This window comes from Callithrix jacchus, chromosome 1, assembly GCF_049354715.1.
Source record: "Callithrix jacchus isolate 240 chromosome 1, calJac240_pri, whole genome shotgun sequence".
NCBI lineage: Eukaryota > Metazoa > Chordata > Mammalia > Primates > Cebidae > Callithrix > Callithrix jacchus.
Window position 1 is genome coordinate 49,754,930 of NC_133502.1, and position 21,640 is coordinate 49,776,569.

The 21,640-nt window shown below is 35.6% G+C and overlaps 1 long non-coding RNA gene across 1 annotated transcript; it reads right to left on the reverse strand.

The window, feature by feature from the left end:
• Positions 1-8,220: 8,220 nt before the first annotated feature.
• LOC118151535 (uncharacterized) lies at positions 8,221-21,330 on the reverse strand. Its single transcript, XR_004739899.3, has 3 exons — positions 20,845-21,330; positions 10,891-10,953; positions 8,221-8,707 (listed from the first exon to the last, which is right to left on the reverse strand). It is a non-coding gene; the product is annotated as an uncharacterized LOC118151535 (long non-coding RNA).
• Between the last annotated feature and the right edge of the window lie 310 nt (positions 21,331-21,640).

Genomic DNA, 21,640 nt, shown 5'->3' on the forward strand with positions numbered 1-21,640 from the left:
TTTCAGAAAACAGACTGTTTTTTCTTTCTCGTCTAACATTAGATTTCCTTCAAGTGCTCTTTGTTTAGTCTAAAGGAGCATCCTAGAGAAGTAGAAATGTGTTTTACAGCACCCCAGCCCTAGTCTTACCTCATGCAGCAGCGTAGAGAAGGGATGTTTTAAAGCTGAGGGAAAGCAGTTAAAAAGAAAGCCAAATGGGTTAGTAATAAAATCATGAAAAAGTTTTGTCCTCTTTACATTCTCATTTATCAGGGTCTCATTTTACATTTTTTGTCATTTAATGTCCCTCTTTCAGAAGAAGGATTCTCATACAAGAAGGAAGTACAATATTATTTTTCCATAAACAAAGAAATTTGAATTACAGATCTAGTAGTTATTCAGTTATTCTATTTAGATTTGGCAACATTTAATAAGCTTGGAGTAAATTAATAAGAAATTTGGATACAGAAATACAGATGAAAGCGCTTTTGCAAAAATTTTAACAAAAAATTACTACATGAAAGAGATATCACATAAGTTCATCTTGCTTCTAACCTCCAGATAGTCCTTATTCATTCTTGGGCATACACCAAAATAACTTTAGGAACTTAGTTTATAGTTTAATTTTGAAACAAGGATGATAACAGCCTTTTCCAAAACAAACCCCCTTCTTGTCTGGGAACTAGGCCGTCTTTGCAGGTCTAACAAATTAGCCACAATATTAGAAATTATGGTTTAGAAGTAACTGTTGTAAAACTTGAAATGAGTGCTTGAGATATTCTGCAGACTCTGCTTTCTGATGCACCAGCTGATGCCACCCTGATTGATAAACTGGCTCATTTGGTCTTGTGGCCCCAACCCAGGAACTGACTAACTGCAAAATACAGCTTCAGCTTCCTACGATTTTTTCTCTGACTCAATAATCAGCACTCACCACTTTCCTTTCTGCCCACCTACCCCCAAATTATCCTCTAAAACACTGATCTCGAGGAGAGATCTAAGACAGCCAAATAGGAACAGCTCTGGATTGCAGCTCCTAGCAAAAACACAGAGGGTGAGTGGTCACTGCATTTCCAAACAAATTTTTATTGCCCACAGACCAGGAGATTCCCGGGTGGAGAAGTGCCACAATTCTCCAGCATGGATGTTTCAGCCAGTGCGGCAGGCCTCCACACAAAAACTCGCACAAATCCGGGTGCCATTTCAACTGGCTCCTGGAACGCCTGGGAGACAGAGTTGCCCATTCAACTGATAAAAAGGAGATTGAAACAGGGAGCCAGGCCAGGACATTCCCGGGCAGAAGTACCACAAGCCTACAGCGTAGCTGTTTCAGCTGGTGCAGCAGATCTCCACACAAAAACTCACACAAATCTGGGCACCTTAAGGAGCAAAGGGGAGAGGATTCCCTGTTTAATAAATGGTGTTGGGAAACCTGGCTAGCCATGTGCAGAAAGCAAAAACTGGACCCCTTCCTGACACCTTACACTAAAATTAACTCCAGATGGATTAAAGACTTATTTTTTTTTAAGGAAAGAAGAAAAGAAAGAGAAAAAAAGGAGTGCAGGAGAGGAAGAAAAAGAGGGAGAGAGAATGGAAATATTGCTTTATTCTAAAAATGGGTATTAATAATGGCCAATCAATATTTTGTGTATTTAAAGTGGAGAATGTATATTTTGTGTATTTAAAATGGAGAGCTCTATAAATGTTTATTAAATTTACTTGTTCCAGATCTAAGTTCAAGTCCTGGTTGTCCTCATCAATTTTCTGTCTCATTGAGTCTAAATCTCTTTATGGGTCTTATGTATCTGGGTGTTAGGATCGTTAGCTCTTATTGTTGCATTGATCCTTTTACCACTATATTTTTGTTGCTTTGAAATCTATTTTATCAGATGTGAGAATTGCAACTCCAGCTTATTTATTTATTTATTTATTTATTTTTGCTCTCCATTTTCTTGGTAAATCTTTTTCCATCTCTTTGTTTTGCATCTTTGTGTATCTTTGGATGTGAAATGGGTCTGGATGTAGCATACCGTTAGGTTTTGGCTGTATCTTTTGATTGACGGATTTAGTCAATTTAAATTTAGTGTTACTGCCATTTGCTGTTAACTGGCTATTTTATCCATTCGTTGATGTAAATTCTTCTTTATATCAATGCTCTTTACTTTTTGGTATATTTTTAGAAACACTAATACTGGTTGTTCCTTTCTATGTATAATGTTTCTTTCAGAAGTTTTTGCAAAGCAGGCCTGGTGATAATAAAATCTCTGAGTACTTGCTTGTTCATAAAATATTTTATTTTTCCTTCAATTGTGAAGCTTAGTTTGGCAGGATATGAAATTCTGGGCTGAAAGTTCTGTTCTTTAAGGATGTTGAATATTGGCCCCCACTCTCTTCTGGCTTGTAGGGTTTCTGCTGAGAGATCTGTTGTAAGTCTAATAGGCTTCCCTTTGTGGGTAACCTGATCTTCTCTCTGGCTGCCCTTAGTATTTTCTCCTTTATTTGAACCCTGGTGAACTGACGATTATGTGTCTTGGGGTTGCTCTTCTTGAGGAATATCTTTGTGGTGTTCTCTGTATTACCACAGGTTGAATATTGTCCTGCTTTGCTAGATTGGGAAACTTTTCCTGAATAATATCCTGAAGAGTATTTTCCTGCTTGGATTCATTCTCTCCGTCACATTCAGGTACACCTATCAAAGGTAGATTAGGTCTTTTCACATAGTCTCATTTCTTGGAGATTTGCTCATTTCTTTTTATGCTTTTTTTTCTCTATTCTTGTCTTCTCATTTTATTTCATTAAGTTGGTCTTTGACCTCTGATATCATTTCTTCTGCTTCATCGATTTGGCTATTCGAACTTGTGCATATTTTGCTAAGTTCTCTTGTTGTGTTTTTCAACTCCATTAGTTCATTTATATCCTCTCTATATTGTCTACTCTTGTTAGCATTTCGTCAAACCTTTTTTCAAATTTCTTAGTTTCTTTACATTGGGTTAGAACAAGTTCTTTTAACTCCCAGAAGTTTCTTATCATCCACCTTCTGAAGCCTACTTCTGTTAATGGAACACAGTCCTTTTCCATCAGGGCTTGTTCCATTGCTGATGAGGATCTGTAATCCCCTGTAGAGGAAGAAGGGTTCTGATTTTGGGTATTCTCAGCCGTTTTAGTCTGGTTTCTTCCCTTTGTTATAAATTTATCCATCTGTCATCTTTACAATTACCAGCTTTCTAATTAGACTTCTGAGTGGACGTCCAGTTTATTGATTCCCAGTGCTGGAATCTCAGCACCCCACTGTGCCAGCCAAAACAGCAGCGATAAGACTGATGGTGCTCTTCCTCCCGGGAATCTCCAGTCTGGCTTCCTTCTTGAGTCTGTAATAACTGGCTCTATGATCCCAGAGCTTCAAACATCGGTCAGAAGGGGAACCAGTCCTGTTTATTCTGCGTGAAGAGCTGCTGCACAGAGGCACCGGCAAAACTGCTGTGCCGGGCACAAGAGTCGTGCTGGCAACCCGTGGGGCTCCTCCACTGGGAATCTTCAGGTCTGTGAGTGATGAACATTTGTCTGAAAGTGTGGCATCTTCTCGTTCTCTGCGCTTTCACTGGGAGCTACAATCCCAAGCTGTTAGTGATCAGCCATCTTGGATCCCCTCTTAGGACTTAAACATAAGACCTAACACCATAAAAACCCCAAAAGAAAATCTTGGCAAAACCATTAAAGACATAGGCATAGGCAAAGACTTCATGACTAAAAGATCCAAAGCATTGGCAACAAAAGCCAAAATAGACAAATGGAACCTAATTAAACTCCACAGCTTCTGCATAGCAAAAGAAACAATCATTAGAGTGAACTGACAACCAACAGATTGGGGAAAAAGGTTTGCAATCTATCCATCTGACAAAGGGCTAATATCCAGAATCCACAAAGAGCTAAAACAGATTTACAAGAAAAACACAAACAAGCCCATTCAAAAGTGGAAAAAGTATATCAACAGACACTTTACAAAAGAAGACATACATGAGGCCAACAAACATATGAAAAAATGCTCATCATCACTGGTCATTAGAGAAATGCAAATCAAACTACATTGAGATACTATCTCACGCCAGTTAGAATGGCGATCATTAAAAAATTCTGGAGACAACAGATGCTGGAGAGAATATGACGAAATAGGAACACTTTTATACTGCTGGTGGGAGTGTAAATTAGTTCAACCATTGTGGAAGACAGTGTGGTGATTCCTCAAGGACCTAGAAATAGAAATTCCATTTGACCCAGCAATCTAATTACTGGGTATATATCCAAAGGATTATAAATTATTCTGTTATAAGGACACATGCATATGAATGTGAATTGCAGCACTGTTTACAATAGCAAAGACTTAGAACAAACCCACATGCCCATCAATGATAGACTGGACAGGGAAAATGTGGCACATATATAACATGGAATACTATGCAGCCACAAAAAGATGAGTTTGTATCCTTTGTAGGGACGTGAATGAAGCTAGAAACCATTGTTTTCAGCAAACTGACACAAGAACAGAAAATCAAACACCAAATGCTCTCACTCATAGGCGGGTGTCGAACAATGAGAAAACAGGGACACATGGAGGGGAGTATCACACACTGAGGTCTGTAGGGGAGAACTCGGGAAGGGACAGAGTGGGGTGGGGTGTTGGGGAGGGATAACATGGGGAGAAATGCCAGATATAGTTGATGGGGGCACGGAGGCAGCAAACCACATTGCCATGTATGCACCTATGCAACAATCCTGCATGTTCTTCTCATGTACCCCATAACCTAAAACAGAATTAAAAAAAAAACCCTTATCCCCAAATTTTGGAGAGATTGATTTGAGTAACAACTCTATCTCCTGCATGGTATAGCCAGTCTTGCATCAATTAAAGTCTTTCTTCACTGCAATATCATGGTCTTATAAAGTGCAGCAGACAGGAGGAAACTATTGATTGGTTACACAGACAGGATTATACTTTTATGTGCATATGTTTTGTTCCAGATGATCTTGTGGCTAGAGTTTCCTCAAAAATAGTGGCAGGAGAGTTCCCACAAGAGAGTGACACAAACTGTCCTGAAATGGGGCCAGTTTGGATTGTAAAGTAAAATGGACTGGACACCAGCGTTATCAGTCAAGCATTTATTGAGGGAACCTACTTATACAGTGCTGCAGCATTCCTTGGGCAGACAACAAGAGAACAGATGTGCTACCTAGGGGATGTCTGCAACAAGTGTGTCAGGATAGGGAGTTTATATGAGAGTTTAAGGAATTTGGTCCAGGACTGGGGCTAGTTTTTTTTCAGTGTTTTGGGCAACTACCTAAACACCTATTTCAGTGCCCATGAATGTTCAAGGCACTCTTTGTTTCTATTGCAGGACAAAAGGAAAAGCCAGGGGACCTGGAAGATCCTAAAACATGTGTGCTTATTTGCACCACCTTACAATTACAGGTGGAGAAGCAATACATAAAAAAGACAAAGGTAAAAATTGAAATATATAAATAAAACCGTGATCAAGCAGTAATAAGAAGCAGATATAAGAAAGAAAAAAATAGATTAACAGATAAGTTGAAAAGAAAACACGAAATTCAGTGCAGAATTCATTTGTAATCTGAGTGCAAAGCGTATGCTTAGCCTAATGTAAAAATATTTCAAAAAGTGAGACCACAAAAAAGTATAATCACTCTAACTTCTTCAGAATATGTTTGATACTCTACTTCTATTTTTCTATTCCAAGAGGCTCAGTAAGCTGCTTGTACTTAGAGGGTTGTGGCTTTGCATTCCTTCAATTTGAGCATCTATAAGTAAGGGCATGTCTTCAGCATTTTTGCTTTACAGCAAAAATCACATTACTGGTTTAGTGAGAGTTGTGTTTATTACTAACAGAATTTTATGCAGTGTAAGAATGCAGTACATTTGTAAATTCATTCTGGATTAGGATGATATTAAAAAAAATGAGAAAGCCAGAGCTAAGTATAGCATAATTTCTAGAAATATGTGCCACAAATGAACAGTCTACTCTCTTACTCATCTATCCATCTAGGTAGCTATCATCTCTATCTTCCCATCTTCCCACCTATATCCATCTTTATTCTTAAATCAGGTAAATTTATATACCACAATGCTTCATGTACACTGAAGATTTTTTGTAATAATAATTAACTATCATAAATTCAGAAAATAATTATTTGTATTTCCTAATTAAATTTCCTAGGAAATTGACCATATGGTACAGCATAGCCCTTGGATGCTGCTATTCCAGTCTGAGGGTTTCACTGACAGGTAGTGCTAAAGCAACCTAGGTTTAAAGCACCACATAATCAGCTTTGTAACATAACTCACTCTTTCCATTACCATCCAAGAGTTTAGTTTGTCATTTGAAAAGACTGTTGCTATTCTTACTAATATTTTTCTTAGTGTACATTAATACCTTTCCTTACCCTAATTTTCCTTCCTAGAAATATTAAAAGAAGAGTAAATCTGTCTCTCAGTTATTTTTCTGGGCCATATATACTTCGGAGTCCAGTGTCTGCCCCAAATACGTAAAACAAGCACAGTCTCCCTTCTCTACTACATATTATAATTTCAATCTATAAAGCAACTGCTATGGTTTGAGTCTGTTTGTTTCAAATTTCAGGTATTGTCAATGTAATAGTATTAAGAAGGGGGATGTTGAGAGGTAATTAGAACATGAGGGCTTCTCTGTCATGAATGGAATAAAGGCCCTTATTACAGAAGCTACATGCCACATTCAGTTAGCTTGCCATTCTGCCTTCCTTGGAAGAAGATAGCAGCCCTTACCAGACAATGGAACCTACCAGCACCTTGATCTTGGACTTTCCAGCCTTCACAACTATGAAAAATCCATTTCTGCTCTTTATAAATTACCCAGTCTCAGGTGTTCTGTTATAGTGGTGAAAAAAGACTAAGACAGCACCCAAATACTGCGTATGTTATTTTGTGTTCAATTTTCTTGGTACTTTGACAAGAGAGTAATTATTGTATCAGAAAAGTCGTCTTTTTCAACTTCAATATTTAGCCAATGGAAGTCCCCAACTTTATACAGCAGGTCCTCAAATATCATTACTTCATTTAATGTCATTTTGTTATAACATTGATGAGGAAATAATTAATTCCTGGCTGAGGCTACTTCCAGAATAGAGTGTGCATATTCTTCCCATGTCTAAATGAGTGTTTCCAGGTACTCCAGTTTCCTTTTACATACAAAGGAATGCATATTAGATGAATTTCATGTCTATATTGTCCTGTCTGAGTGCCTGTAGGTGTAAGTGTAAGGCAGACCAAGATAAATCAGTATCTGGTCCAGAGTTGGTGCCTGCCTTGTACCCTAAGCTGCCTAGATGGGTTCAGGCCATCCTCAACCCTGAACTGGAATAACTGGGTAAGTAATTGTTATACTTGCTTTTATTAATCTTTCTTAAATGTATGTATGCCCCACATTAATTTAAATGTTTAATATTAAAAGTGTTTTGGGTTACTTCTTAGGGATTGATGATATTTTTGTGACTAAATATGACATGAGAACTTAACTATGGTTTATACCAATTAGCTTCTGGTAAAATAGATATTATTATCATTTCCAAGAACCTATCAACAATGTTAAGTGAGGAGTTACTCTATTTATAATTTTACTTTGGGGAAATTCATTGCATTAAATAATGAAACATAATCCATAAATTTAAGCTGATTTTGCCTATTAGTCCATTTTTACAAAAAAAAAGTATATAAATGTATATATATTATGCACAGAATGCTCCATTGCTTGTCTTATTTGCATGTGAAATATTAAGATATTCAGAAATATGAAACTCCAAAACATTAGTTACTCCAATGAGGGAGATGAGAAAGAACCCTGAATAGGCTTTCTTTGCTTTCAAGTTTATATTTTAAATAAAAACACAAATAAACATTTGAAGCAAACAAAAAAATAAGAGAAATAAAAAAGAAAGCAGTGCAATGGAGAAAAAAAGAAAAGAAAAAATAGAAATAACAAAAAGAGGAGAGTTGAAGAAAGAAGAGGGAGAAGAGGTAGAGAAGGAAGAAAATTATGAAAATTATAATAAACAACTATATTTAAATAGTGTCTAAGTTTATATGTTCTTCACTACTAAATAGAAACTCTAGAGAGTCACAGGAAACCCACTGGTTTAGAGGTAATTATACTTCTTTTTTTATTACTGAATTTTTTAGTTTTCTTAATCAGCATGTTATTTCTTGTGCACAAAGCCATTCTGGTATTTTAAAGAGCTTTATATAAGTATTTCTATTTTTTCAGATTCTAAAATTTTACAAAAGCCTAGATTTTGCCACTTTTAAAACACTCAACACATTGTAAATTAATGCACCATTTCTTGTTAAAATCAGCCTTGCATAAAATGATCTGTAGCTGAACAGGGGCAATAGCAAAGGTGTGAACTACTTCAAGGAAGTGCTAACTTCAGAGCCCAAATGAGAACATTTAAATGCTAAAATTTTTAGCAACAGCAAACAGATGTTTCTACAAAATATCATTTTTTTTCCTGCTTTCCAAACTCCTTTTTCTCCATCTATTTACTTTTTCATTCTTCAAGCTTGGATTTTCCTGCCACTTTACCAATTTTCAGTGCTCATTCATCCTTGAAATGTTTCATTTTTACTTTTCCATCTCTCTTCCTCTGCAGTAATTGCAATGGAAGTTATGTGTATGATTCTGCTCTAAAAAATGAATTCAGTATTAGTGACATGTACCAGGCAGATGGCACTGCAAACTGAAGGCCATTGTTTTAACCACAGTAATCCACGCATCGAACAAGATAGCTCACAGTTGCCTGAACAACTATTCTCAATTCTCAATGATTAACCCTTTGGCGTAAAACACAGTGTTGATTTTTAAAATGACTGCGTGATATAGGTTATCTGCCTCACAATACATATTGTATTGATAATGACAAACAGTTATTAGACACTATTGAATTTGAATGGCTCAGAAAGTCAGAAATCTACCTACTAATTGTAAATACCAATTAAATTTGTAATTGCATAGAAATTAACAATCAAAAAGAGAACAAACATGTCAAAGACAACGTAGGTGATCCTAATATCATCACTAGCAAATTCTCTACTCTATAGCAAATATAAAGTTCTCGTAACGTATCTCTTTAAATATAAACAGAAATAAAATTATCCTTTCTCGTCCATAAGTGATTATTTGTATTGACAATGTGCCGACTCCAGGGTAGTTTTCCTTCTATCTAAAATATCACTTCATCCCCACAAACATCAACTGATGATTGTTTCATGAAGTTAATAAAATAAAAATGGGCCCAAGTCTCAGTACGCCTAGATTTAGGTAAGGCATATCTTCCAAGTGAACGAAGAGTATGACCTTGTACAAATTTCTAAAGTTCTCTGGGCATTACTTCAGCCAGCCGTATAAGAACTGTAAATATCTGCAAACATCCCATGCTCTCCTAATATTTTCTGACGGAAATGACCATGGACTTTGGTATCTGTAGCAAAATCCCTGTTGATAATTAGAGAACTCTTGATTGTCTGTCTCAATATATCTTTAAAAGAAAAAGACCCTTTATGAGTAATTAGAAATGGAAACTTTCTCTATGTTGTCATTTGATATAACCCCGAACAGAGTCTCTTTCTTAATCATCATCACATCATATAACTTCACCCTACCATTAGAGTTTATTTTGTACTTTAATGGATTTTGCATATCAAGATTCTCCTTAAAGAGATAATAATTACTTTAGGACACATCATATTTTATGTCTGCCATTAGTGAATACAGGAATGAAGATTAGTTTATAACCAAAACTTGCAAGACAGAACATAATATACACATAGGTCTAGACCCTTGCTTTTAAGGAAGGGAAGGGGATGAAAGAAGGAAAGAACAATTCCTAGCTGCTAACTCAAGTGTTTGGTGTACTAAATAGATTACATATGTCAAGGATAAATGTGGTTATGAGATGACTAGAATTTTAATTACATGAGGTAAACAATAACTGTAGGGAGATTTAATTTGAAGGGAAAAATAGTAGAGAATGGAGCTTGGTATTTATAAATATTAGAATAACTATAATGGGATTGAGAGAGTAATATCTAAGAATTATAACCAATACAAATGGGTAGAAATTACAGGAGGAAATTACAATGAAATGTTGGCATAAACTTCTTTATATTTGTAGTTATTTGAAGACAGAATAATGTGTTTATAGAGATAACAGTGTCTTCATCATTCACAATTGCTGCAAAGAGAATAAAATACCTAGGAATACAACTAGCAAGGAATGTAAAGGACCTCTTCAAGAACTACAAACCACTGCTCAACGAAATAAGAGAGGACACAAACAGATGGAGAAACATTCCATGTTCATGGTTAGGAAATTTTATATAAAGTTTGAAATTTCATGGTCAGAAATTTTTGTAGACAAGATGCTTGCCCTAAATGAACATTTAAATTAATATTTTGTAAAAATAGTCTTTAACCTGGTTCAAACTAATCATAACCTTTATTGGAGTATGATGTGGCAATTATAATTTAACATACTTTTACCTTTAATTTATAGTATTTTTTTCTAAACCACATCTCATAAATGAATGCCTAGCTTACCTATATGAAATATTGACTTTACCTTCATAGAAAGTTAAATTTCATACACCCTTGTCAGGAAAGCAATGTTCCTATTATAAATACATATGAACTCTACTTGAATCACAGCAATTAATTCTTGTAACAAACATGTGGATGTATTATCATTGTCATTTTACAGATGAGAAAACATAACATCAGAACTGAAATAACTTATCCAAGACTATAAATTTAGGAAACAGTTACAGCCCAGTCTTCTATGACTTCAGAATATTTGTCTGAAAATTCTTACCATTTCTTTCCTTATGATGTCAAATATGCATGGTGTTTCTTCAGCAAGCTTTCAAGCAAAGATCTTTAAAAATAGAATAGACAACAAGCTATCTAAATGATTCAGTTACTTTCTTATATGAAAACACTGGGGTGGATAAATTATCCCTGAAAGTTCTTTCTGCCTTTATGATGGTAGAGATAAACTGAAAAAAATTTAAATACAGTGAAGAAATTTGCACACTGTCATTAGATAAAAAGGTTCTTGCAGTAACTTGTTACAGAAGTCTGAAAAGAAGAATTGATTTTTATCAGTCTGATATTGCTCAGAGGAAATAGTCACTGCTTAACACAGAAGAATGAGCTAAATTGCCTCTAAGCTTCCTTCATCTATATGAATATAGAAGCCAAATTTTAACTACTTTTCCTGGAAAGGATACATATGATGAACATTAAAATAAAATACACATGGTCTTTCAGAAATTTTAACAATTTTCTTCAAGCCAGCAACTCTGCCAATTTGCTAAGAAACAAGAATTTTAAGAAATGCTAAGTTCTAAATACAAGGCTATGAAAAAAAGTCTAGCATTACCGTACATATCTCAAGATGGTTTTGGATTGAGTATTTTAATTTTTTGAAATAGCCAACAGCTTGTTGAGAGATAACCTATATTAAGAGTTGCTGCCATGAGAATAATTGTATTTTCCCACTCATTGACATCGTCTAACATTAGATCTGCATTCATTATGGACCAGTGAGATATGCAGTTTTAGTTAATTTTTTCCCATTGTAGAAAAATAATAGAAACTATTAAACATAGACAGAAAAATTCTACCCTCAATGGAATGAAGCACTAATAAATCATAGAGTAACAGTGTAGACTTAGTCTTATCCACTTTTCAAATTTTTGTTCTTTTATTAGTAGCTATTTAATAGAAATCTTATGCTGAAATCACATTCAATGGAGTTTGAGGGACTATCAGATTAACTCAAGCTGTCTTTTCCAAAAAGTAAAACATAAAAATGTAGTGTCAATGTTTTTAAATAATTATGTGGTAAGAATCCATAAATGAGGCCACTAATTTCTCTTTTACTGATTAATTTTCTTTTGTTTTCCGTTATGTTATTGGAGAAAAGCTTATCTTCACTTATAAATATAAATTGCAGGCACTGTAAAGCTCTTCAGTTAATTAGGATTTCTGGTAAGGTGCTCATGACTTATGCTTGAAACCCATCATGTTGCTTCTTTCTGCTTCCTTCTTTCTGCAACCCTCCATGTTGAACTCATGGAGATGTTCTGTGAGCATGGCATATACTTTCTGAACACGCCTGAGTGAAAGCTGCCTAATTACCCTGAAGAAATACTTCCAAAATATTGTTTTTGTATGTTCTTCTTTCCTTCCATTACTTTGTCTTGCATCTCACAAATAGAACCAGTACGTTGGAGGAGGAGAAAAAAATTGGAGCAAACAATTTATATCACTTCTCCTTAAACTATGTAATGTGAATATTTAATATTTCCAGAATTCCTTAAAGTTTGAAACAATTAACTAGGCAATTATATTACTGATAAATCAGACAGCCTCTTCTATCTTACTTTAGTTACTTTCAATAAGAACTGAAAACTTTCTTTTTCAAAATCGGCAGTTTAATCTGAGATATTAACTCATTTAGGGAGTCAAGGCTGCAATGAGACATGATCGCACCACTGAACTCCAACTTGGGCAACAGAGCAAGACTCTGTCTCAAATAAATAAATAAAATATTAAAAAATAAATAAATGTAAACAACATTTTAATATTTAATACATATTTGAATATACCTTAGTGGTTTTTTTTAGAATAAATATCAAATGATAATGCATAGTCTATGAATACATGACTGAATGATTGCAGACAGTGATTGTAATATCTTGATGGAGTAGAAATCAGATTTTCTTTAAGGTTAACATTTAAAAAACAATTGTTTACACAAAATTTAGAGAAAATGCAAAACTAGCTAAATATACACCATCTAGAAGCTAAAGTCACTCATTGGCTACTTAAAACAATGCCACAGATTCCAATAGCTGGACACATGTCAACAGAGGCAAGGAACAGCTGATAATAGATGAGCCTTTCTTTCTTTTTTTCTTTTCTTTTCTTTTTTTTAGGTTTTCAGCATGTTAGATGAGAGCCATTTCATGTTAGGAATAATGTCTCTTGTTTATGCTATTCCTTCCTTCCTTTCTCCCTCAGTATCTTTCTCATTTCTTTCCCTCCCTCCCTCCATCTCTCCCTCCCTTTCTTCTTCATTGATGATTGCTATTTCATTGCTAGGCTTTATACTAAGAAGCAAGATATAGCAGAGAATGTCTCTGTTCTTCACAGAATTTAGTTAGAGTCTAAAGTGGGAGGCAGACAACTATCAAATTTGCTTACAAAGAACTTTACAATTTTTTGTACATTGTAAATTGTATAATATTATGGTAAATATGATGGAGCCAATAGCCAAATATTTTTAAATAGATTAACAGTAGTAGCAACTACAGCAACAGGATTTGATAGGATAATTGAAGAAGGCTTCTCTAAGAAAGCACTTAAATTGACACTTGAATGATGATGAGGAGACATCCATGAAAAAGAACGACTGTGGGTATGGGAGAGAATGATTCACTCAAAAGAACAGCATAAGCAAACAGAATCAAAGACACCAGTATGTGAAAGATTAGCAGTGTGGATAGATGATAGTGAGTAAGTAGAAGAGTGAATTGACTTGAAGTTGGAGAAATAAGCATAGGCCATATCAGGGAGGTCTTGCAATTTAAATTAAAGCATTTGAATTCTGGTCTAAGTGTAATAGAGAACAACTACAAGGCTAGGCAAAGGAGTTACATGATCTATTTTATATTCATTTAAAATGTCTCTAATTTTTGTAAGAAAAGTGAGCAATAATGAAAAGGAGAACTACCTAGTGGCCTATTCAACTCATCCAGTTCAATGTTGGTGGCTAAGACTAGTGAAACAGAGAGGTAGGAAACTGTAAAGAATGCAAGCTCCATTTTAGAGGCACTTTGGCAGGATTAGTGATAAATGGTATGGGCATTTTTTGAGAGGAAAGAGTAGATTCTTCGGTACGTAGCTTCTGTAACTTAGCAAAGTCATTCACTAAAATGAGGATGACTAGCTTGGAGAGAGGCAAGTTGAAATGGGAAAATGAAAAATTTGTCGTTGGGTATGTCTAATTTTAAAATAGTTTTTTGTTTTTTGAATTTAAAATGGTTTTTTGTTTTTCGGATTGTCTATACATAAAAGAAAGACTTACGCTGATGAAATACATTTGATGGAAATATAGTCTTGGAAGGAAATGTGTATCTGATAGCTTCCTTGGACTGCCACAATAAATTATTATAAACTAGGGGACTCTGAAAAACAGACGTTTATACTCTCACATCTTTGGAGGCTACATGTCCAAATTCAAGGAAATGGCAAGACCTTGCTTCTTCTGAAGCCTCAAGAAGAGAATCCTTGCTTTTCTCTTTCAGCTCCTGGAGGACTAGGCATCCCTTGGTTTGTTGAAGGATAACTACAATTTATGCCTCCCTTCTTACATGGCCTGTGTGTTTCTGTGTCTTCACATGACATTCTGCCCTATGTGTGTGTGTCTCTCTCCTTTTCTTGTAAGGATACCACTTATATTGGATTAAGAGCCCACTTTACTCCAGTATGACCTCATCTTAAATATTAACATCTGCAGTGACACTACAGTGATGTTTCACTTAGTAATAGAGATACAATCTGAGAAATGCATTATTAGGTGATTTTGTCATTGCATGAACATCATAGTGTGTACTTACATTGTTAGTATAGTCTGCTGCACACCTAGGATATATGCTCCTAGGCTATAAACTTGTCCAGAGTGTTATTGTGCTGAATATTTTAAGCAATTGTAACACAGTGGTATCTGTGTCTCTAAACATATCTAAAAATAGAAAACATACGGTAAAAACATGGTATAATGTTAATGGACCACTGTTTTATATGAGATCTGTCATTGACCAAAATGTTATGTGGTACAAGATTTTATTTCCAAATAAGGTCACACTTTGAGGTATTGAGAGTCAGGGCTTCAATTTATCTTTTTGTGAGACACAATTCAACTCATAATGGTCATCTATCGAGAGAACATAGAGAGAAAAGAAACAAAGACTGGAGAGGCACATTTGTGGAATTTCAACATGGACAATTCTTTTGGTGGAGACAGTGATAAAGGTTGTGGAGTATTAGCTAGAAGGAAGTCAGCCTGTATTTCCACCACATTAAAATAAGAGAATGATTTAAGGTAGAAATGGTGAAGACCTTCAAGTCTATTGTGAGGAGTAAGAGGAAGGCAGAAATAGTCCTCAGTGAAAAATGTAATCACTGATGTTTATAATTATTATCCTGGTCATTAGTAAAATATTAAATCATGTCAACTCAATTTTATTTAATAAAGCAAGAAAATGTGATGTATCTTAAAAGGATTAACAAAGAAATTATTATTAATAATATTGTTATGTAATTTATGTGTTGGTGTGCTCTGGACACTTAATAATAAATAGCCAATTTCTAAAATTAAAGGGATTATCTATGGCTAATTAGTCTTATGTTCTCTCTATATATGTTGGAGTGGGGAAACTCTCCATCCAGCTAATTCTGGAAGAAAATAAATTAGGACTTTGATTTTAAAGTATGAACAAAAATAAATTCTATCTTCCCTGGTGATATAAATGTAGAAGATAAGGCAAATAAAAATGTGACAAGATAATATAAAAGCTTATTTGTATGATCTAGTAATTGAGGGTTTTAAAAAAAATTATGAAATGTTGAAAAGAATGTAAGAAAATATAGAAATACTTGGATATGTAAAAAATATCTAAAATATGGCAAGAGATGTAAGCAGCCTCAATAGTCAAAAAAATTTGCTCTAGTATTCCCAATGCTAAAACTTACAATACATAAGAATTTCTACTAAATTAATTTTACAATAACAAAATATGAAAGGCTTGGGGTAGGTATAAGACAGATAAAATAATTTAAGACAAATATGTGTATTATAAAAGTAAAATCACATTATCTTATTTAAGTAAAATCATCTGTGTAGTATATATGTACATATAAAGAGAAGCATACAACTATACGAATACTACTTAATTTAGGGAGATAAGAACAAGTTTACCTTCTTTAACATATTAATACATGTATTTGAACATAGAGCAGAGAAAAGTAAAAAATATTTTCTTGTGAAAAACTGAGAAGATCCAGCTTTCCCAGGTATTTTGGGGGGTGTTCATTTCACTCTATCTTGCAAAAGTTTTTTAAATCTACCAAACACTCATGATCCTTTTCTGAGCTAGGGTTTAAAAATGAAAACTATACTTACTCTCATGGGACTGGTATTCTGATGGGTCAAACCGATCTGAAAACAAGTACATTCTTTTCTACTATAATAAGCACCATAATGGGAATCAAGAACTCAATGAAGATTTTTTTATAACTCTCTTTTCTTTCTTTTGTCAACTCACACATATCTTGGCCCTAGACAATGTTTATTCCTAAACTGCAAATCTTGTCTTAAAATTAATGAAACAGGGATATAAATGGGATATTTAAAGGTTGTATTAATAAATGAAAGCAGTAATAAAAATTAACTTTCATAGACATGTAAATAAAACATGGAGATCACAAGAAGGTATGTATTTTAGGTAATATATGCATTTTCTCTGTATTAAAAATGTAACTCCATGTTTCTCATGATATTGCATAAATACAGCTCAATTCAGTAATGGTAAGATGTAATTCATTATGACAGGTTAATGCAATGTTCTATTGAACCCAAGATACAGTGTATGTCATTTATGTGCCATTGTTTAGGAGAGGAAAATCTCAAATTAGTTCCTAAGCAAATTGGGTCATTTCTCTAGTTCTCCAAAACAACCAAATGAAGAACAACATTCTACAACATTGCTTTCTCTGTATTACAGGCAATGAAATAAGCAGAAAATTAATAAAAACCATGACAAATACAGTTTCACATTTATTCAGTATAGTTCTAAAATATTCCACAAGAAGACCCATAGAACTGAGGAAGTGGAAAAAATTCTCCCATCACGTTCTTGTACTCTCTACATAAAACTGGTTTTAAGGAGGAATTGCTCAGTTAATAGTTTCTATAGAAGCAGTTTAACCAGTTTCCTAGGGAGCATAGTTGCTTAGGAAACTCAGATATGTTATGGCACAGAGGCTGTGACTAGACACCTGCTGGTGCACACAGTTTCCTGCTGCCACTTTTACCCATTTCTTCTCTCTCTCCTGGCTGTGTTCTCATATGGCAGAAGTGCAAAGCTGGGAAATCAGTGCAGTTCTTGGCCCTGGGTGGAGAAAATAAACTTGCTCATTGGTTTACTATAAAGACTGCCTTTGGTAGATAAATTGTTTTGAGGGCAAGCTAGGCAACGTTTTTTCTACCCTGCAAACACCTTCTATTGATCATTGGAATAATCTCTGAGAATTTACCATAATTATATTATTTGGAAGCCCTGGCACATTAAGAAATGGTAACTGAATTTCATGAGAGCCATTTTCAAATCTCTGCCCATTTGAGAAAATAAAATCAAGGGCATAGGTATACAAGGCATACTATAAACGTCAGGTTAGTTTCCTTAAAAATCACGTGTTTTCTTTGAAATAAACAATTCATAAATATAGAATATAGGTTAGGGTACCCCTTTGAGATATTTGAGACAATAAGTAATTCTGGTGTTATGTACCTTGTTTTTATTTTTATACAAAATAAAAGTTGTTTGAACATCAAGTTTTATATTATCTACTTATATAAATGGGTTTTATAATGGCTTTTGTAGATTGGCACCTAATTTTCAGTTGATATCCTTTTAAAATGTGAAATGATGATGGTAATGTGGGAACATGTTCTGGAAACGTGACTTGTGGTCTCTGCACACCAGGCTGCCACATTTAGCAGCTGTTCAGTAGACATGAGAAACTAAGCAACAGAACACAAGCCATTGGACTGGGGACCCCTAGATGACACAGCATTATAAAAAGAGACAAAAAAATAAACTTTGCAATTAACCAAGGGCAATCCCTTAGGTCTGAGGCTCAGCATTATCCATGGCTTCTGCATTCTGTCTGTGAAGCTTTTAGACACAGGCAATCACAACTTTCTCTCACAAACGTTCTATTGTAGCAGATTGCAATAAAATTACTGATATTTTATCAATCAACAATCTCAGGTATTGAGGGAGTAGGAGAAAGAGTGGTCTAAATACTGAATTCACATTACTGTAGAGTTAAAGTGGAGTTTAAATAGTTTTACCTAATGTTTAACTTTCCAATTAATTTTGTGTGCCTTGAAAGTTAATGGAATCCTGAGACTCTATTGTTACCCCACTGCTTGCTTAGAATCCCAATCACACTTCTGCTTAGCATCTTCTTTTAGTGTCAATATTTCCCTGGGCATAAAACACGCATGGGTTTTTCCATCTTTCTAAGAAAAAAAAAGCAAAGGTCTTACAGTGGCCTACGTGCCCCTAGGCAATCTGGCCTCTTTTTCCTGCCTCCCCTTTGCACCCTGCCCTGGCCTTCACATTCTTTCCTTATGTGCTCTGCATTTTACTGCCTCAGATCCTTTGACTTTTTATTCTTTCTGTCTTGAAAACTCATCCCTAAATAGTTGATGGTTCACTTCCTGAGTTCCTTCAGGAGGCTGTCGAAATGTCATCTTAAGAAAGCCTTTTTCTATTCCCTTGTCTAGATGCCAGTCATCAGCCCTCTTTATCCCTTTTATCTCCCTTTACCTTTCTAATCATTTTCTTCTTAGCATGCACCACTACATGACATATACATTTATTATTTTGTTTCATTTACCAAATAGAATATAAGTTGCAAGAAGTCAGAGACTCTTTATCTTATTCACTGCTGTACTCTAAACATCTGAAAACTTCCTGGAACCTAGTAGTTGATCAACATAATAGTGGTTTGGATGAATGAAGAGATCTCTACAAGTAACAAGCAGGATATTGTATATAATTCTCTGGAGTTACCTTAGATAACCTAATTACTTTCTCAGATTTTCTGGTTGTCTCTTCTCATGAAAGAGAGCAGAGAACAGGCTTGCAAGTATTTCTCAATAACAGATAGTCATCTTTCAAGTGACTGCCCATTGTATCAAAGGATAGTTTATCAATTCTTCTTGAGGACTTTAAAATTAAACATAGGCAACTCTTTGTTTTATTAATTGACATTGAGGCTTTTAGGGAAATAATGCTGAAAATAACCAAAGCATGCTAATCTATGTGTTAATAGTCTATGCTATGAAACACTGTCTGCTTTGTTTGTTTGCTACTTTGAAAAATCAGAGGCCGGGTGTGGTGGCTCATGCCTGTAATCCCAGCACTTTGGGAGGCCGAGGCGGGTGGATCACGAGGTCAAGAGTTCAACACCATCCTGGTCAACATGGTGAAACCCCGTCTCTACTCAAAATACAAAAAATTAGCTGGGCATGGTGGTGTGTGCCTGTAATCCCAGCTACTCAGGAGGCTGAGGCAGGAGAATTGCCTGAACCCAGGAGGCGGAGGTTGCGGTGAGTCGAGATCGCGCCATTGCACTCCAGCTTGGGTAACAAGAGTGAAACTTCGTCTCAAAAAAAAAAAAAAAAGAAAGAAAGAAAAATCAGGTGTTAGACGTATGTTCATTGTGGTGCTGTTTACAATAGCAAAGACCTGGAACCAACCCAAATGCCCAACGATGATAGACTGAACAAAAACAAATGTGGCACATATACACCATGGAATACTATGCAGCCATAAAAATGACGTGTTCATGTCCTTTGTAGAGACATGGATGAATCTAGAAACTATAATTCTCAGCACACTGACACAAGAACGGAAAACCAAACACCATGGATGTTTTCACTCATAGGCAGGTGATGAACAATGAGAACACTTGGTCACAGGGAAGGGAACAACACTCACAGGGCTAGATGCCGGGGGTGGAAGGGAGGGGAGGGGTGGAAGCAAGAGGGGGTGGGCAGGATGGGAAGGGATAACGGATAACACCAGAAGAACTGCCTGATGTAGGTGACAGGGGGAGAGGGGGGATGGAGACAGCAAACTACCATGGCATGTATGTACCTTTGTAACAACCCTACAGGATGCAGGATGTACACATGTACCTCAGAGCTCAAATACAATTAAAAAAAAGAGAGAGAAAAAAAATTAGGTATCAGAAATAAATATATTATTGCTGTAATGATTTAAGCAATACGAAAGAAAGATTGGGGGTGGGGGAGAAAACTTCTTGTCTTAGCTTGGATTTCCTCAAAAGTAGACTTGAGATGAGGTGTTGTGTGCAGATAGTTTGAGAAGTGATGCCCTGGTGCAGGAAGGAAGAACAAGGGAGTGTGAGGCAGGGAGGAAGGAAAAGTTTGAGAAGTGATGCCAGGGTGCAGGAAGGAAGAATGATGGAGAGTGAGGCAAGGAGGAAGGAAAAACCATACCAATATGCCTTATTGAGTTTATTCTTATGAACAACAGATGCTTCTACAAAGCATATAGGATGCTTTTCAAGATTGTCCAATCAAATAATGTATCCATCAGCTTTCACTTCAATTGATCAATAATTGTTTCTTCAGGGTGTTTATTCCTGTTTTCTTTTTGTTTGAGTTGCACTTGGTGTGGGGCCTTCCTGCTTCGTCCTTGGCAGAAATTATGGGGGAGCAATGGGGGATGGACAGCTGGGATATTAGTGATAAAGGGGGAAAAAGTGACCCAGCACTCCATCCATATGCACTCTGCATTAAATATTGTCAGTTACTTAGACTTCACAGTCTCTCCAAATGGCTTAATATGCAATTTGTTGTTAGCAAAATAAGCTATAGAAGCTATAGTCATCTTTACTGCAACTGATCCCCAGACTTTTAATGATATTTTTGTCTCACATTTCCACCACCAATTCTAGATATGCTACCCCTTCAAGCGGCATTTCATCTACTCTTTGTTGCTTGCCTGATGGAGCTACCCAGACATTCATCTCTGAGAAGTCTAAACCCTTGAGATTCTTAACCCTAGCTTCAATTGTTCCAATTGTCTTTTCACCATTATACCAGGCATGGAAGACCACCAGAGGCCCAAGAGGATGTTCTGATGTCAACACAGTCTCCCTGACACTGTTATGTAATACAGAGCCCTGTTCTACTTTATCCCCTGTTACAAATGTTCCCACCTCTCATGCCTCAGAAACCAAGATGTTTAATCCAGCAGAGCCTAAGATTTCAGAGGAAGGAAGAATAATTCCTCACAGGTGACTGGCAGTGGTAGTGAAAAAGTCCAGTCTTCTTTCATCTCTAAACTTGTATGTTCTACTACTGGATTCAAATTTTGTATTTCAAGACATCATTTCAATGCATAAACTGTATTCTTGTAAACAACACTGCAACCCTGAGGAGTGTTTTGTTAGACAAGGTACCTTAGTTAAAGTCTTTAATAAGACATCCCATTATACCATTATCCAGGTAGTTCTGGATAATATTACATAGGATAGAATCAGTGGATCTTATAGTCATGTTCTTATTGTCAACTTATCTCTTTTCTATAAAATGGAACTTTTAAACTGAAGTGATGTCACATATTATAAGTCTTAAATGTTGGTGTTGTCAGTAAAACTATGGGCAGGGAAGGCAAATCAGTACTAAAGTAAGAGCTAATTCTGTTTTGGATGAAATGTTTCCCTCCAGG